General features: G+C 45.0%; 1 long non-coding RNA gene across 1 annotated transcript in view; it reads left to right on the forward strand.

Moving 5' to 3' along the window:
• Nucleotides 1-4,693: 4,693 nt before the first annotated feature.
• Nucleotides 4,694-18,793, forward strand: part of LOC138516048 (uncharacterized) — a 49,814-nt gene continuing 35,714 nt past the window's right edge. Inside the window, exons 1-2 of the long non-coding RNA XR_011282214.1 lie at nt 4,694-4,757; nt 5,288-5,390. This is a non-coding gene — a long non-coding RNA (uncharacterized lncRNA). The remainder of the gene's footprint in view (nt 4,758-5,287; nt 5,391-18,793) is intronic.

Consider the following 18,793-nt stretch of genomic DNA (forward strand, 5'->3'; position numbering starts at 1 on the left):
ATAACTGTTAAAAATCGTTACCCTCTGCCTCTGATCCCTGAACTCCTTGACCCGGTGAAGGACGCTTGCATATACACCAAGTTAGATCTCCGGGGGGCTTATCATCTGGTACGAGTAAAAGAAGGCGACGAATGGAAAATGGCCTTCCGTACAAAATATGGACTATTCGAATACCAGGTGATGCCTTTCGGGTTGTGCAACGCGCCTGCTGCCTTCCAATTCTTCATGAACGATGTCCTTCGGGAACTCATCGATGTCTGTGTTGTCGTGTATATCGATGACATTCTTGTGTACTCCTCTTCGGAATCTGATCACAGAAAGCATGTCAGGGCCATTATAGAGAAATTGCGCCTGCACAAACTGTTTGCAAAGCTGGAAAAATGCGTTTTCCATACCACCGAGGTTGAGTTTCTTGGATTCATCTTGACACCTAAAGGGGTCCGAATGGACTCACGGAAAGTGGATGCCATCCTCAAATGGCCATCAGCTAGTTCGGTGAAAGGCGTCCAAAGCATGCTTGGTTTTGCCAATTTTTATCGCAGGTTTATCCCAGAAAGATGCAACCCATCACTGCACTCTTGCGGAAAAATAAACCTTTTGAATGGACCAAGGAAGCCGAAGAGGCCTTTCAGGAATTGAAAGCTAAATTTACGTCCGCCCCTATTTCGAAGCACCCACGTCCCGATCTCCCATAAATAGTTGAAACCGATGCCTCCAGTTTAGCCAAGGGAGCTGTCCTGTCTCAGAGAGACCCTGAAACTAACCAACTGCACCCCGTAGCATTTTGGTCCAGGAAGTTCTCGCCGCCAGAGATAAATTATGCAATCACCGATAAGGAATTATTAGCCATTAAGTCCGCCTTTAAGGCTTGGCGGCATTACCTTCTTGGTGCCCGGCATACCATCACCGTGATCACTGATAACCGAAATTTGCAATATTTAAAAACTGACAAGGTTCAATCGTCTCGACAGCTCCGATGGGCTTTATTCTTTGCTGAGTTCGGTTTTGTAATCACCTACCGCCCCGGCTGTAAGAATGGCAAGGCGGACGCTCTATCTCGAATTGGAATGGGAGAAATAGACACAAACTCAGAGCCTGTGCCGATAATTCCCAAACAAAGAATTTTGGGGATTTTACAATCCCTTGAAGACATTCAAGCACGAGTAAAACAATTCCTGGACTCTTCAGCCTTGCAGGATTGGATCAAAAGGGGGTCTTACTTTTCAGTAACCAATGGCTTACCTTACTTCCAAGGACGCTTATTTCTGCCAGAAAAGGAATTGCAAGAACTGGTTATTTCCCGTCACCATGATACCCTGATGGAAGGACATCCTGGCATTGCCAAAACAGAGGAAAAGATTAAACGACAATTCTGGTGGCCTTCCTGGCGAATGGATGTTAAATCATTTGTGATGTCCTGTGGAGGTTGTGCCCAAAACAAAGGTCAGAAAACAAAACCCGTCGGTTTTCTTCAGCCCTTAGACATTCCACCAGCACCTTGGCACACCTTGTCACTAGATTTTATCACGGACCTTATCACGGTGGATTTATTTTCCAAAATGGCCCATTTTATTCCATTGAAAGGGTTACCTAGAGCTTTTGTTCTTGCCAAGGAATTCCTCGAAAATATCATCCGATTGCATGGATTCCCGTCCATACTAGTCTCAGATCGGGGAAGCCAGTTTATTTCTCATTTTTGGAAAAAGTGTTGTCAACTGGCACAAATCGACGTAAGACTCTCAACCAGCCACCACCCACAGACCGATGGTCAGACGGAGAGAACGAACCAGACCCTTGAACAATATCTACGATGTATATTGCATCAATCGGAGGGTAATTGGAAGGACATTTTATGGGTGGCTGAATAAGCATATAATAACTCGATACACTCTGGAACTGGTCAGAGCCCCTTTTATACCCTACATGGACATCACCCTCGTACTTCAGACTTGGACTCACCTCTGAGCCTTGAAATGCCCGCAGTGGACCATTTGCATTCTACGATTACTCAAGCCTTCAAGAATGCAACTGCACATTTGCAACATGCGAAAGGGAAATACAAAAAGAATGCGGATCTGCATCGAAGAGAGGCGCCTCCATACCAAATAGGGGATCAAGTATGGTTGGCTACCAAACACCTATCACTCAAGGGGCCTCGAACTTTTAATCCAAGGTATTTAGGCCCTTACTCGATCAAAGCTATAATCAACCCAGTGGCAGTCAAGCTCGATCTACCAGCAACATGTGGATTCACCCCGTATTTCATGTGTCACTTTTGAAACCAGTGCACCCAGGAACCAGATTAACAAAGCCACCAGAACCGATTCAGATAGATGGGGAGCCTGAATTCGAGGTTAAGAACATTTTGGATTCTAAGATATCAAAATCAAAACTTTTCTATCTAATTGATTGGAAAGGGTACGGGCCTCAGGAAAGGTCTTGGGAACCCAGTGACCACGTACATGCACCTCGGCTGGTAAAAAGGTTCCATCAGAATTTCCCAAACAAACCGAAACCTCCAGAAGGAACGACCTTGGGAGGGGCCTTGGGGGGGAGTGCTGTCATGATGCCTGCCCCCGGAGCACCAGGCCAGGCCCAGCACCCCCGGAAGCAGGCATCATGCCCTCGGGTAAAAGCCCAGCGGCCCCTTATAGGGGCTCTTTGGACTCAGTCCTGGCGCCTTTAGCGCCAGGCTCATGTTGGACATCAGTCCTGGCGCCATAGGCGCCAGGCTCATAAAGGGAGGTGTTTGGTGCACTTACCTGATGCAGACCATGCTGCACGCTTCAGGCCTCCCTGAGACCTGAAAGGGACTATTTTTTCATAGGGACTATTTTTTCACTCTGGCGTGGCCAGGGAAGGATACATACCTAGTTGGGGAAGGATACATACCTGGGACTTCTTTGGAGGCTATTTAAGCCACGCCCAGACAGCAGCTCATGCTTCGCGTTGTTCTGCATTCCAGCAGCTGAACGCTCACCGTGTCTGCTCCTGCTCCTGGACTCCAGCCACGCCCGCCTCGAACCTAGAACTCCTGTTAGGAAAGAAGAGAAGAGAAAGGTGACAACCACTAACTATTTCAAACTTCTTACCTGCATCCGGAATCTTCACTCCAGCATCCCTGAAGAAGGACTTCCATTTAAAAGCATCGCGTTGCTCGCTGCAGCGCGCTCTTCACTCACCTGTCCTCGAGACATCTCCGGGCTCCATCGCAGCTGTCAGCACATGTCGCCACATCTCTGCGCCTAGGGGAGAGAAGAAGAGACAAAAGGTGAGCAAAGGGAACACCGGAGGAAAGCCTAATTTACAGCCATAATACTTACCAGCTTTTCTTGGTGTCATCCCATATTTCGGGTCGGCGCCGCTCCATTGGCAGGTACCGCACCCCGGCCCCTATGGGGAAAGGACAAAAGACATTAATGGGAAATGATAAAGACATTTAGAGGAATCGCCCTCACTAACTCACCTGAGTTTACCATCGGCAATTAACCCCTTCAACGCATCGTCTTCATTCTGCATCTGAAATAAAGGACAGATCACAAGTTAGGAAGACAACATAAAAGGGGGCTCACTCTTGAAATTTTGAATCTTCATACTTACGGCGTTCCGCTCAGAAAAGTCGAGAGGATTTTGCCAGCGCCATTCTGAAAACCAGTGAAGTAACTGGACTAACGTGCGCCCCTGCACCAGACGCAGGATGGAGAGTTCATCCTTCGAAACCATAAGGTGAGCTTAAACCGGGGGATTGGAGGAGGAAGTTAGAGGAGAACGAAGGGCAACAAGGGGGGACTCAAGCACACTATTCTGCAGACGGTTAATTCCCTTTCTCATCTGCAGAAGGATATTCCTATGGGCCAGTCAAGCAAGATTTGGGGAACCAGTTCAATCGGTGTTCCGGGCTCTGCGCATCACGCTTGAAGAGGCCACAGCAATCCAGACTAGACCTGCGCCTCCGTGGGAACCAGGTGAGCGTTACAACTGCACGACCTCCTCATTATTATTAAAAAGTTATACCACAAGCATCCACATGAAGGAGCAAAGAAAATCATCCACCAAGCCTTCTTCCCTTCGGAGATATAATTACCAGCATAAGCACTCCACAGCTCTCCTTGGCTATTGTATTCCTTAGCCCACCTGTCTTTGAGCATAAGCAACCATTACAGCACTGTGCAAAACTAGGGCAACATTAGACTTGTTATAATCTTAACTAAAACTCCCAACATTCTCTGGGGCCCACAGAAAATTTGACAGCGACACTGCCCAAATGTAATAATTAATTTCTAATCATACGATTATAGATTGTACACCCAGGCCACCCGTGACTTTGTGCACAGCATTCATTACCGCGCCAGACAGTAATATGATATTATTTCTCACAACTACAAATTAGAATATGATATGCGCCCAAAATTCCATTGACAGTGGCATCCATGCACGGCCGAGCATGGGATAGACCATGTGCTTCCCGTTCACATTACAGCACATGCGTGAAGGCGAAATGCGTGTGTATCACACTATCATACATTCAATCTGCGAACGTGAGTAGTTGAGAAACCCGACGGACGTCACAGTGCTACACAAGGTACCAGCGGACCACAACTTCCAGCAAACCTGAGAGGATGCGTAGTCCTACGCTGCGCGCCACTACCCATGTTGACGTGAATATAAAGGAAATAGATTTAGAAATGCAAGATGGTGAATCATAGCATCACCCATCCGGAGACAGCCCGTTGATATAGACCACGCAGAAACCTGAGGTAAGAAATAACGGGGATTTTTAAAGTTTTGGACCCAGATACGTTACCTTATAACATAATAGGGGCACTTTCTTGAATAGATACGCACACCTTTGCATCCACCCTTTGCCAAATGCACAATAGCATACGATCGTGAGCAAGCGGCACACTGATTGCAGCATGCTCAACCACGAGAAATTCGGCATCTCACCATGCCCTGCAGACCTATCAATAACGCCTGCACTGGAAAAGCATTTAAGGAACCACTGTTTACCACCCTAGGAGCCAACAGAGCTGGCTCCGGTTACCAAATTATAATAATTAAGAGCACCATTACATAGAAGGGCTGGTGCAAAAAAAAAAAAACGACCGCAATATGAAGTAAGATGGAGAAAGAATGCGGTAGCAGCACTAGCTACCACAATATCTATCCGCCATCCCCCCAAGCATGAAGCTTTAATTGCCAGTCAATAAACAGATGCCTAATTCAAAATCCTTTTCCTGTGAATATTGGAAACTAACAGATGACCTGTTTGATTTCCACTCCACAGAAAATACCCAAAATCAGGACTAGAGGAAGACTGGATGTAAACTGACTTCAGCACCCAGACAGAGCATCTACATATCCTGTCAGGAAGGATCCCTATCCTACAGGTAATATGCCATAATGCGATAACTATATGTATGCTAAAAGCTTTGCTATATCTGCTATACAGTAGATGAGGAGCCTTACACAGTGGCACAAATTCTCTTGTCTACAGGTGGCACTTACAGGAAGTCACCAAACGAGCAGGTGCAACGAACAAGATTAGTACAACGTTCAGAGCCCACCGAGAGATATTAGCGGTAATATCGCCATCAAAGTGTATGTGAAGTTCCCCATAAAGTAAACTGAATCAGACCAAATCCCTTACACCATTTCCCCTTTGTCCACCTTTTGTAATCCTACAGGGACCAAGACAAAAGCTAGAACGCCCGTGGATATCCCGGAGTGCCTCTCCAACCCTCCAAGATGTGGAGATTTTTGAGCTATTGCTATTGAGAATGCAAGATTCTCCGTCCTGAAGAAGGCGGCCATTCATAAGCACTGCTGAAACCGGTTGACATACCAAGAGTTGTAGGGCTGATGACCGCAACTCCGAGATCCTACATATACTTGATGAGATGGCTCGAATAAAAAACTCATCATTTTATAACCTTATCAATCAGTGAAGATCTACTTTCTGATTGACAGAAAATTCTGTTTGATTTAATTTTTTCAGCCTTTGACCATCCGGTCAAATTATTTTTAAGCATAAGACACACAGACTGGGGGCAGTAATATTAAAAAAAGACCACTGACCTCCATGAAATGTGCACCTATTTTTTAGAGCAAGAAAAGTAGTGAGAGAGTTGAGGCTAAGACCCTTCACACCCCTTGAAGGCGGCACACCAACGCCAACTAGGGATAACTGCACCATAGATGGGTGCATGAGATATTCACACATAGGGCCAGCCCCCTATGAATAGGGACCCAGACCCAGGAATAACTACTCTTAATCACTTAACTACTGTCTAACAAGTGAAATATGGACAGGGGATAGTCTTTAATTTAATTGTGCCACTTTAAGAAATGCGCAGCCCACCTTATTTAAAAAAGGTGAACTGTGAATTTTCTGGGAGCTGCGCAGCAGCTAAGCAGCTAAAAAAAGCACGAGAGGGTCACAAATGACGCTCATGTATTGCGCGTTTCCCCTACACCTGTCAGTAATAGGCACAGGGAAATTTGTTGGTTCTCAGCTCATTTTAATTCACATACTATTTGGGGATTTGGCACGTGCATTCAAATGCACAGAAATGTCCCTTCCTTGCGTAAATACAAAAATCGGTTCGAAAAGGGCATTTCATTATATGCATGAGTGATGGGCATATGCAAATGTGCTTTCTGGAAAGGGCACACCTTTGCTTGGCACACGTGATGAGATGCATCAGCGCTTCTCATCACCTGCACGAAAGAAAGTTTGAAATTCTGGCCCTGTGTGCAAATTATGTGCATGGAAACCTTTGCAAATCACAAGAGGTGCAATTTTTTTGCAAAGGAAAAAGGTGCAAATTGAGCTTCGCCTATCGCCCATTTTTTGTGAATAAGATCCCTTGCATTAGGTGCAGTCCCATTGATTGTTTGCCACCCTAGACACTAATCAGTGTGGGTTCAATTCCATTTTATGGGCAGGGATATCAACATTGTGGTTTGTCAGTACTTTGCCCTAATTTCCTATGCCATTTTACAAATGAAAAAAGCATTCATTCATTGTAGGAGGTCTCAGCTTCCTCACTTGACCAAGTTGTGTGATTCTGGCCAAATCATTGCATCTCCCTATACCTCAGTTATCTTGTATTTGAAATGAGGGGTGCTTGACAATAGCCTCGTAGCAGTATTAAAAGCTAGGACAGAAGAAATGCACCCATGTGAGATATGACTTAACCACCACTGAGTTATTTATGATTGATCCAGAGTTCTAATCCAGGCTTCTCCGTGTGACCATACTTGGTGATGCCAGGCAGATCAGCTAACCTTTCAAATCTATTGTTTGCAACATTGGGAGCACATACAGCCTGTAGGGAGGTAGTTGGAGCAACATTAAAACATATGGGCTGGCTTTGTATGCTCAGGTTAGGAACCCCTTCAAGAGGGTTGGGTTCCATAATAGGGTAAATGGAGGGAGGGATGATTGCCCTCATTCAAATAAATGCTCCACCCTCTTTAAAGGGTACAATGTCACCCTGTCTTTATGCTGTGACCGAAATTAGAAGCTGCCAAGGGATAGAACTGTCCCCTAAACCTGAGATGCAAAGGCACTTGTCCAATAGACTTCTCTTCCGGAAACATGCAACCTTGTAATCAAGGGTTCCACGTGGAGCCAAGCCTTCCAAACATCTTTCATGTAACATATGTTCAGCGGTTACCCTACCCGCCAATTATTGTGTTCTAATTTTGTACCGTGCTGTTAAAACTCTAACCAAGCCAGCAAAACCCAAACGATGGACATGGACAAATGAAAGGCTTGGTCTTTACACTTTGTAACGTTCTATATAATTTAAAAACTGCTAAGTAGTGTTAGCAGAGTAAAAATAAACTAGACTGGGCCAAACAGCTGTAAAGCGGCAGCCGCTCCAGCTTACTTTTCTCTTCCCTGAACACCCTGCCAAAGGAACAGTGGCGACTGTGACCCCAGCGTTGGTCTTCAAGCTGTGGGGCTGCCCCACCCCTTCCCCTAGGGGAGCCCGAAGGACGTCCAAGGGGGCGCGAGGCTCTTTAAGAAGGGGACTGTTTATAATAGCAAATATAGGCAATTATAGCTAGTGTGGGGAGGGGGCGGAAAGGCATTTTTTTTATTCAGAGGCGGGTGGGGCGGCTCAGTGTAAAAAAAGCTTCGATACCACTGCTATAGAGGGTGGGATCGTCACCACTGCTTGCAGGGGTCAAGTCCTAAAAAATAATAGTGGAGGGACTCATTAACATACCAATTGAACGTGAGGCCACCAGAAATTAGCATGTCAAGGTGCCCGAAGAATAAAGTGAGGGGACTCCTGAAAAAAGTGGGGGGACTCCGTCCACCTGCGTGTACCCTCGACATGAGCCCTGATTTCGCCCTCTCTAGTTAACTGAATGTGACATGAATGTTTCCACACATGAAATATCGTGGTCAGATTCACAAAACTCTATGCCGCGTCACGTCATGAGGGCACTCGGAATGTGCGCACCATAGACGCATGCATTAGTGTGCCCTTTTTCTAGCCATGTACACAATTGCGCCCCTCGTGGGACTGAGGGGGTGTTTTCACGCATTTCAGAAGCGCATCCCGATACAGAGAACAATGCGTGGAAAACGTAGCCACAACCCCCAATATGTCTCTTCGGACGTGCAATGTGTACAAGGGTTATTTGACCCTGATGTGCAATTTCCTTTGCAGGGATATGCATATGTTTTCTTCTTTCCGACCACATATTGCGAGGACAGGCCCTTCAGCGGCTGTCATAGTGTAATGCGCTCCCAGCACCAGGTGGGTTGATGAGTGTTTATGCTACATTAGTGATGGGTGGGTATTCCTGACATTTATGCGTTCAATCAAGCGGCCAGTTAATCCTTTGCACTTGTAAACAACTCCTAAAAAATATCCATGTCTCCCCAGTGCAAACCGCAGAGTGCAAATGTGCAGGGCAAAAGGCGGCGTGCACACCATGCCATGGGATATAAGGAAAGTAACCACCTGTTCATTATTGTATATTCCCTAATGAACTCACACACCGGTTTATCCGAAATATGTCTTTAATGTATGAGAAAGCACACTGCCTGAACAACAGACAACTCTAGGCACACACACATCACCAAAACTGAAAGGCTGCGTGTATGTTTTCTTAATTCCGCCATTTCCACTGAAACATGTATAGGCTGCAGCTTTAAACTAAGTACTAAAGCAATTCATCACTGGTAGACGGGTTCTCTCCTGGTAGAGGGTTCTGAGTCCAGGCAGGATCCAGCCAATTGAAGCAAGCTTTGGTTATCCTCAATGTCCTCTGTTCAACTAGGGTTGCAATGATGAGGTGCCAAGTCAGATCTCATATGAGGGGATGAGGAATGACTACAAAATACAGCATATCATGTTCTTAGTTTGAATAAATACATCATCCGCATTGGGTTATCCGAAAAACAGACTTTGTTCTACAGTTTCGTCAAATATAGAAGGATAATGTACAGGAACACCACATACATTAACCACGTGGTAACACATGAAGAGATGTTGGTAAGCAGTCTCTACCTCTTTACTGGTGAAATCAATTTGCATACAAACACGGGTTTACTTTCTTTGCACAGATTTTACATGATGACTGCAGATCAAAGCATAGATTAAAGCGAACTTCAGTTTAGCTTTGGCCTACACAAAAATCCCTCTTTTCACCCTTGTTAATTTGGTGCAATAAGCATTTGTGCAGGCTTTTCTGGTTGCTAAATATTAGGCTCCCGCATTCAGGTCTTCTTTGTAGCGCAGACCGCGTTCAACCCAACCCCTACCAAAAAATCAATAGGAAGTTACCGCCCAACGTCAGTTGCCTGCAGACACAAAAGGTGCAGGGGAAACGCAGGGGACCTGACCCGAACAGCACCAGAATGGAAGCTAAAGTCAAATCCATGAAAGTGGAAACCAAATGGCACAGTTCAGGGTAAGCCAAGAGAAATCCAGAAAAGAGGCAAGGTCAAAAGTCCATGAACAACACCTATTCTAGTGACACAACAGTTCAGGGCAAATCCAAAAGACAATCCAATCAGCAGACAGACTTCAAAATCCAGGTACAACACCAGATCAGCAACAAAACATTTCAGGGCAATCCAAAAAGCAGAAGTCAGCAATACAGTTGAGGCGCACCTTCCTGGTACGCAGATTTAACTGTGCCGCACTCTTATCTGCAGGCTGTTTTGAAGCAAGGACCTCATGGGCACACACCATTACTCTTTTTATGCGCTCTGGCGTGGAGCATCTATCCTCATATATTACACTGCTTTGTCTTAGTCAGGGTGAGTGTGCTCCATTTCAGAGCCTTCATTAAGGGCTGACCAAGGCTCTGCTTCATTTTCTTTAACCAACCAGTGCATTAGGGTTCCAGAATTTATGGACACCTTTTCTTCTTACGGTTTGCCTTTTTCCAGGTTTTCATGATGCTTTCGGTGTAAATTGTGGATTTACTGGACCATCAAAATCACTACGGTTCTTCTGTTGGTTATTTCCTAAATGCTGCATATTTTGTTGTTTCAATTTCCTCCTTTGTTTGCGTGTCAGATAGATCTCTGAGGTGTCATTATTAATGACAGTATCATTAACATCAGTAGAGATGTGCTCCTCAGTCTCTTTACTCCCATGCATTTGCTTTATTGCCTCATCAGACTTAGTAGGTTTTCCATCCTTGTTTTTATCTTCATGTGTTACCACCTCATTTAGATCACTATCAGCCGTGCACTCTAAGCACTGTGGTGTACCACTGAGGACTTTGATGTTCTCGTGGCCTTTCCCAAGTTTAAGCAATATCTTCAATGCAAATTGAATTGTCATCATAAAGGACTGAATGTCGACAGTTATCTCATTTTCCAGCCTTGTGCATTCCATCTCTTTCCTTTCCACATACAAGAAGCTGATAGCTTCTGACTTTGACTCTGTCGAGACGCCTGCTCCTTCAAATGTCACTCGACCTCTACTGATTGGGGAGTTTTATTAATTGGCCTCTGAGATAGCCTCAATATATTTGTGGAACGAATAACGCAGCTCCAACGTGTTGTTATAAATTGTGGGAAACTTGGAGCTGTCATGCTACCCACCATTATTATTCCTCAAATTCGCTTCATCACTATTATCCACAGATTTACTAATCAGCCGATCTCCTGCAGCCACAGTCGCCTCAATTTGAAAAAAGTTGCAATACTTCCCTTTTGCAAATTTCTACCATTTACGTGGGGGCAGGGGGGAATATCAGGGGATCTCATGATTCTCTTCTTCTGCTCACCGCCAAACTGCCGACTGCTTGACTGCAGCTGCACGTGTGTGCTACGCGCAGTGCAGGGGATTTTAAAAGTCCCAGGCAAGCCAGTGGATTGCTGCACAGCTGAAAACGTTGATGGCAGAATGATGGCTCCATTCGGACTGTAGAAACACACGTCCTTGCCATTTGACTGCAGCTACACTTACTAAAGTACTTGCGAAAACTCTTTAAAAAAGGATTAAGATGATTGTTTTAGTATAAAAAAGGATTGAGGTGACTGCTTTTAATAGAACACATAAGCAATAGAAAATCAGTTTATAGTTTACAGAGCCTATCCCCTCGTGCATCCTTTGGGCCCCCAAAGGGCAGGCAACCCCAAGGTGGGGGCCCCAGAAACAGTAACAATATTTTTTACACAAGGTGGATTGGCCAGGGGTGGCTCTGTATGAAAATGTTTGAGTACCACTGCACTAGACGTATCTTACATAAGACCAAATGCTGCTTGCTCAAAGCGCAATCTGCTTTGGATCTTGCACTGTTAACCTCTCTCCTCATCACTTATGGCTCATCACTATTTTCTGCTAAACAACAATAGTTTACTACTTTGCTTGACTCTCCTGTTATCCTTGTTGCATATTTCAAACCCTGAATTGTATCCTATCCTCTCCTACTCCTGCCCTTGCTACACTCTCTTCTCTTTCTGCTTCTGTCTTTGCTGGCTATTTCTCTCCTAAAATTACTCTTCTCCATTCGTCTATAGTCTATTCCTCTACCCCGCTATGTCCTGGCCCTTCTCTCACCCCCCCCCCCTTCTTTAATGTCTACCTTTCTCCTCTTTCTAACTCCAGGGTTTCTTCTTTTCTTGCCAAGGCCCATGCTACAGCTGTTCCGTCTAATACTTTTCCAACCCTGCTATGTCCTGGCCCTTCTCTCCCCCCTTCTTTAATGTCTACCTTTCTCCTCTTTCTAACTCCAGGGTTTCTTCTTTTCTTGCCAAGGCCCATGCTACAGCTGTTCTGTCTAATACTTTTCCAACTTCTTTAATCCTTGTAGTCTAGCCTTCTTTTCTCCCTTACCTCATTGCACTCTTAAAATCTTCCTTACGTATGTCCAGCTTTCCTTCTTTCCTTCAAGCATGCATCCATCCTTCCTGTTATAAAGAAACCTTCACTCAATCCTTCTTTGCCCTCAAACTTTCCTGCCTTTCAGCCATCAAAACTTGGATGCCTGATAATTTACCTGTTCTGAGCGCAACCAAAACTGAAGTTCTCTTTTTTCTCCTCACACACTTCCTCCTCCTTTTGTTTCTTTCCCTGTTTCTCTTCTTTCTAGTTCTGGTTCTGCTAGTCATTTTGGTCTTCACCTTGATACTGAGTCATCTTTCTCTAATCATATCTTGACTATATTTCTCTCTTGTCGCAATCATGTTTTCAATATCGGAAACCTCAACCTTTTCTCATGTTTAATGCTACTAAACGTTTGATTTATTCTCTTATTTTTTCATGCTTATTCTATTGCTGTACCTTACTCTTTGGTATCTCTGTCCCTCGTTTGACTCCATTAAAGTCTGTCTTTACTGCTTCCGTTCGTTTGTTATATTTACTATCCCCTCATACAATTACAAATAAAATACAAAATACATTGCCCCTATTTCACCACTTCCTTTTCTTTCTAAGCTTCTCAAGTGCATCGTCTGATGTCAGGTTTCAGTCTATGTGAACAATAATGCACTTCTTCCTCTCTGCTAATCAGGTTTTCATCCACGTCACTCTACTGAAATGGCTCTTCTAGCTCTATCTATCTTTAATCGTCTCATTATTCAAAACTATCCTCTCTTGTTGTTCTTTTGGACTTGTCATCTGCCTTCGATACAGTCAACCACTCTATCTTACTCTCTTCTCTTCAACATTTTAGTTTTCAGCAGTCTGTTTTGGAATGGTTTCGCTCCTATTTTTGAATTTGCAGCTTCTCTGTATCTTGGTTGGGCCATTCTTCTTCTGTCTACCCTCTTTATAATGGTGTGCCTCAAGGGTCAGTGCTGGGCCCATTGCTTTTTTCCTTAATACAATTCCTTTAACCTCTATTATCTTTTCCTTTGGTTTTTCATACCACCTATATGGGGACAACTCCAAGATCATACTCTCCTTTTCCTCTTTTTCTGACTCTGTTAAGTCTACTCTGTTTGCATGACTGCTTGTAATCCAGTCTTGGGCTTTGGATCACTACATGCACTTTAATTACTTGAAGACTGACGTCCTCTTTCCTGTCTCAACCATCCCCCTACCGCTTCCCCCAATCTAGCTCCTATATCTATTACAATAACCCCTTCTACTCGTAACCTCAGAGTAATCTTTGACTCTCCCCTTTGCTTTTTCTCTCATATTTCTACTATTGCACGCTACTGCCACTTTCTACTCTTTAATATTTGGAAGGCTCATTTGTTCCTCACTTTTCATACTACTAAGAATCGTGTCCCCGTCCTTGTTTTTTCTTAACTGTTCTACAGCTCAAGCCTACTTCTCAGTCTTCTAGTCTATAACTTAGCTCCTCTCTACTCGATCTATAATTCTTTGATTGTTCTCCTTTCCTGCTTATCACCTCCTGAGTCTATTTCTCCTGCTTTGCTTTCTCTGCAATGGCTATCCTTTGAATCTCGTCTATTGTTTAACTTCTGCTGTATTGTCTTTATATGTCTACACTAGCTGGACCCTTTGTACCTTCACCTATTTCTTTCTACTTTCCACTCCGCTCCCTCTGCTCCCAGTCTCTATTTATCTTATCTCTTCCATGCCCTCCATGTACCACTTTTCGCTTACGTTCTTTTACTTTTCTTGCACCAAAGCACTGGAATGCTGTTCCTCTCCCTCTTCTTTCACTGTATTCTCTCCCTCTCTTTAGATCCCATCTCAAGGATCATCTTCTCTCTGATTACCATTTATTAGTTACATGTCTTTGTACTGCTTATATTGATTGTGAAGCACTTTGGCGTAAAGTGGTATATAAATACAATCAAATACAAATTCAATACTCAAACTCACAGAATGAACTAAGATAATCAATGAAAGCCCAGGCCATGAATGTGGGACTCTGAGACATCGAGCTGCAGCAAAGCTCATGTTGCTATGAAAGAAGCGGGACACAGTGATAAAAGATGAATTTTGGCCTCTGGCAGTAAGCCAACAAGGAGCATGTATAAGTCAAAGAAATGTGCTTTCCTAAAATAAATCCGAAACACCGCTTAAGGTTTCAGCTGAAGTAATTTGTATGTAAATGATCATACCCTCTAGTACTATGTCAGGCTGGGAATGGAAACACGACAAAACAAAATAGTGAGATTAATTTAATATAAGGTTTCATTGTGAGAGGCGCCCGACAATTCCAAGATGATGCCTGTGAAAATACTACTTTAGTTAAGGCCCTGTGGCCTAATGAAAAGAGCGCTTTAGATCAAGGAGCAGATGATAAGTCATGGGTTGCAAGCCTTGTTATTACATTCTTTGACCACTAGATAAAGCAGCTTAAAAGTTAAGAACACATTAATGGAACAGGAACAGGGAAACAAAAAAAAGATTTGAAAAGTATCATTCACAAACCTACACCCATTTACTACTGTTCAATAGACTACTACAAAAGACTTCACGCGGTCACAGAGCTTTCACCAGGATGCACTCATTCAAATATTAGAGAGTAGGGACTACCAATCTCTAGTGATCACCATGGGATTCAGGGAAGTCTGGGCTAGGGTGGAGGCAGTCCCTGGGAAAACAAGCGAGAGGGGGACAACCCTAGCACCACCCTTTAAAAACCTTTCATAAAAACTCTTGAACCATCTTAGAGAGTTGGTGTATTGTTCAGGCCATCTGTGACAGTAATGCTAGCTGGTATAAGGATGTGCATTTGTGTGTAGGGGGTGTGAGAAACCTGAAGGTGTCTCCCTAGCTGGTCCCTGGGGATCTGTCATCCAGCTGGCCAGGACACGGCCATTGCTATTGGTTCCAGTTCCTGGGGGTGTACCAGTGAGGGAGGATCACCTGGATGGTGGGCCCTCAGGGAGGGGGACACGATGGGTGAGATGCGGTCTCCTCCTTCTTTCAACACCTTTTCCCCATCCTACCATGTTGGACATTCAAAACCACTGCCCCCCTTTTCTGACATGAACACTTTCGCACGACACACCAGCGCCGTTTACCTGACATGTCCCAATACAAAGTTCAGGCAAATTCAGGCAATTGATCAGAATCACACACACCTGACTGCCCTTTCTCTTCCCCACAGGGATAAAAGGTGGCACAAGAGAGCACAGTATGAGCAAGTCAGACTGCACAACTAGACAGCTATCCAGGTCCTGCAGTTCAAGAGGAGGAGAAAGACGGTGAATATCGAGAGGCTGACAAGGAAAGACATGACCTTGGCCTTTTCGATGCAGAGCCGCGAAACCTCAGCAGAGAGAATCATAAGACCGAGGACAATAGCCCAAGTGTGCTGCAACAGATGTCAATGGTACACAGAGCGTGTCGACACTGATAAGCGGGAGCAAGGGAATCTCCTGCTACCATGGTACTGGCCTTGAATACAGTTATGAGGAAAGCCAAGTGGTTCATTGCAGCCGGTGAGTCGAGGGGAGAGCAGATAAGATCCAGGCTTTGGTTAATGAAAGACGCAAAGTGGCAAGTTGAACTAAGTTCAAAGAACTGTAAAAGTGTTGAGGAGAGACCAGCTGCAGAGAGAACCGGCGCAACGTGGGTGTTAACTCGAGAGACTCTAGTCGAGCCCCGTCTGAGTGAAACTATGACTACCAGAAAACCGTAGGAGAGCCGCCAAGATAGGTCAAAGTGGTCATACAGGAGTTCAAGCAAAATCCCTGTACAGTCGAAAGCCTTTGACCTAAGAACTGTAAGAAAGCAAGGGAAGCAAATCTCGCAAACATTGAATACTAATGTGAATGTGAAGTTGGCAAGTGTGAATCCAGAAGAGGGATGCTGACGAGAAGGGGGCGAAGTCCAAAGTTCCAAGAAACAGTGTGGTGACAAAGGTGAATCCATCCGGGGGATGTCCACTGGAACTGTTTAAAAGACATTAAGATATGTGAGCAAAGGAAAAGCCATAGTGAACCCAGAGGAGATAGGCTGAAAGTAAAGAGGCGTCAGCGCCCGGAAGAGGGGGAGCCAGGGGTGAAAAATCCTCACCAAAAGAAAAACCAGTAAACTAACTTTCATTCTGTTGAAGCAACTATAGTTTCGTTATTGAATACGCCAGGCCCTCGAAGTCAAGAGACGTTCAAGAGGAACAAGACTTGGCCATCGATGGTCCTGATAGCTTCAAGTGGAACTATTGGCTCGTGCTGGGAAAGCTCAAGTGTGTGCTGTGCTCCAAGATCCCATCTCGCCACGTGCTCAAAACATGCGGAAGGAAGGTCCAAGCTACCATATTATTTGTGAACACTTCTTTCTTTTCTTGAAAACCATCCCACACCTTTTTTGTAATAGTTGTAAGGTTTGGCAATAGGTTTCTTAGTATAGGCCCTTTTTATTTGACACAATTACACAAGGACTTCATTATTTTCATTTGATGGTCGACGCTTGCTCCCATCTTAGATTTAGGTTTAGATTAGGCATTTTTCCAACCTGCATACAGTTAATAAACACCCTTGAACTGTTATCACTTGTGTCTGTCTTTACTGTTGCCACCATGAGTTCCTTACATACATTGGAATGTGTCTCAATTGAAACAAATTGGTGGATCCTATATTTTCAAAAACCTAGTCAGAGAGCCTCTAGCCCTTCCATCGCCACCAAGGAATCAATGGGGGTAATATCTGGAACAGTAGGGAAGCTATTATACCCCCTGGCAAAAGAGGAATTATCCCTACAGACTTGGCCTTGATAACCCCTCCAGGGTGCTCTATAAGATTTGCCCCAAAATCTGGCTAAGCATGGAAGTTCGGGATAGAGGTCTTAGCAGGTGTTACTGACCCCAACTTCCGGGGTGATGTGAAGGTTCTCTTACAGAATCATGGCAAAGTCCCTTTTGAGATACGCCAGGGAGACCAAATTGCGCTGGGAATTCTGGAAAGGTCTTTGTTCCCTCAATTCAAAGAAAGCGAACCAGATAAAACAGAAAGAGGTAACGCAGGCTTTGGGGAAGCTGATACATACCGTAACATAAAAGATAAGAAAGGAGAAGAACCCTCCATCTATTCCGACCTAGCTTGTGATGAAGCTTTCTTACAAGCAATTGCAGAAGAGAAAAGCATAGAGAAGAGAAGTCCCTTATTCTTCTTAAAACTTGGGGTATATTACCGTAGAGAAACCTCCCCAGAAGGTTTTTATAAAAACCTGACTGGTAATACCAAAAAGCCACCAAAAGGTTGTGCTAGAGATCGCACATTCCCATCTCACAGGAGGACATTTGGGACACATTAAAACCCAGGTGCATATTAGTGGAAAGTTTTACTAGCAAGGTATCCACGCCAATATGAAAACATTCATACAAACCTGCAAAATATGTCAAAAGACCAGCACCCACATCCCAGTGCCTGCACATCTGAACCCGTTGCCGATCATAGAAGTTCCCTTTTCTAGAATAGGTATGGACATAATAGGACCTCGAGAAACATCTAAATTGGGCAACATGTATGTCCTGATGATCGTAGATTATGCAACCCGATATCCCGAGGCATTCCCAATGCGAAACAATACCACTCAGCAGGGGCGTGGCTACGAGGGCCATGTAGGAGGACGCGATCTGGAGGAGCTCCTGAGATCTTGCAACGATCCGGGCAAAAAAGTGCGTGAAGACGGGCTGTCGACCGCTGAAAATACACATGCCGGTGTGTGAATGATTGGGCTACGCGTGGTGAACTTCTGGATGGTGCAGGAGGGACGGCGGCAGAGATCGGTGCGGAAGAGATAAGGAGCACCGGAGACGAAAGACAACACAAAATGGCCGACCAATGTCCGGAACAAAAGAAGAAGCAGGCCGCACGGTGACCTAGCGAAAGGGGCGTACTGAGTGCACATTTGTCACTTGCGCAAAATACAGGTCCCCTGGGTCATTTCTAATAGAACGGTGAGGCCGAAGGCGAAACAGCCCACCTTAGACGACTTCGCTAAGACGTCCCCGGGTCAAGACATTACCAAGAGCAGGGACAAGCTGCCTGCAAGCGACATGACGACCTCGGGCGCCAACCAAGAAATCCTGGCTGCGATTGCGGACCCAAGGGCGGCCTGGGAATCTAAGCTCGAACTAGCATTCACTGAACTAAAAACGGCACTGGACCTCAAGGTCGGAGAGGTGCAGGAGGACGTTAACCTACTCCGACAGGATGTCAGGGCCTTGGTGGAGCGCACGGAGTCCCTTGAGAAGGAAGTTAGCCCGAATACTGTGGATTGCGCCTCCCATAAAGCCGAACTGCACGCCCTGATACAAAGAGTGGGCAACTTGGAGAGCAGAGCGGAGGAGGCGGAAGGACGAGCCCGACGAAACAACATCCGCATCATGGGCCTGCCGGAGGGATTGGAGGGCCACGATCCCACGGAATTCATTG

Source organism: Ambystoma mexicanum, chromosome 6q, assembly GCF_040938575.1.
Source record: "Ambystoma mexicanum isolate Mex_15411 chromosome 6q, UKY_AmexF1_1, whole genome shotgun sequence".
NCBI classification, from domain to species: domain Eukaryota; kingdom Metazoa; phylum Chordata; class Amphibia; order Caudata; family Ambystomatidae; genus Ambystoma; species Ambystoma mexicanum.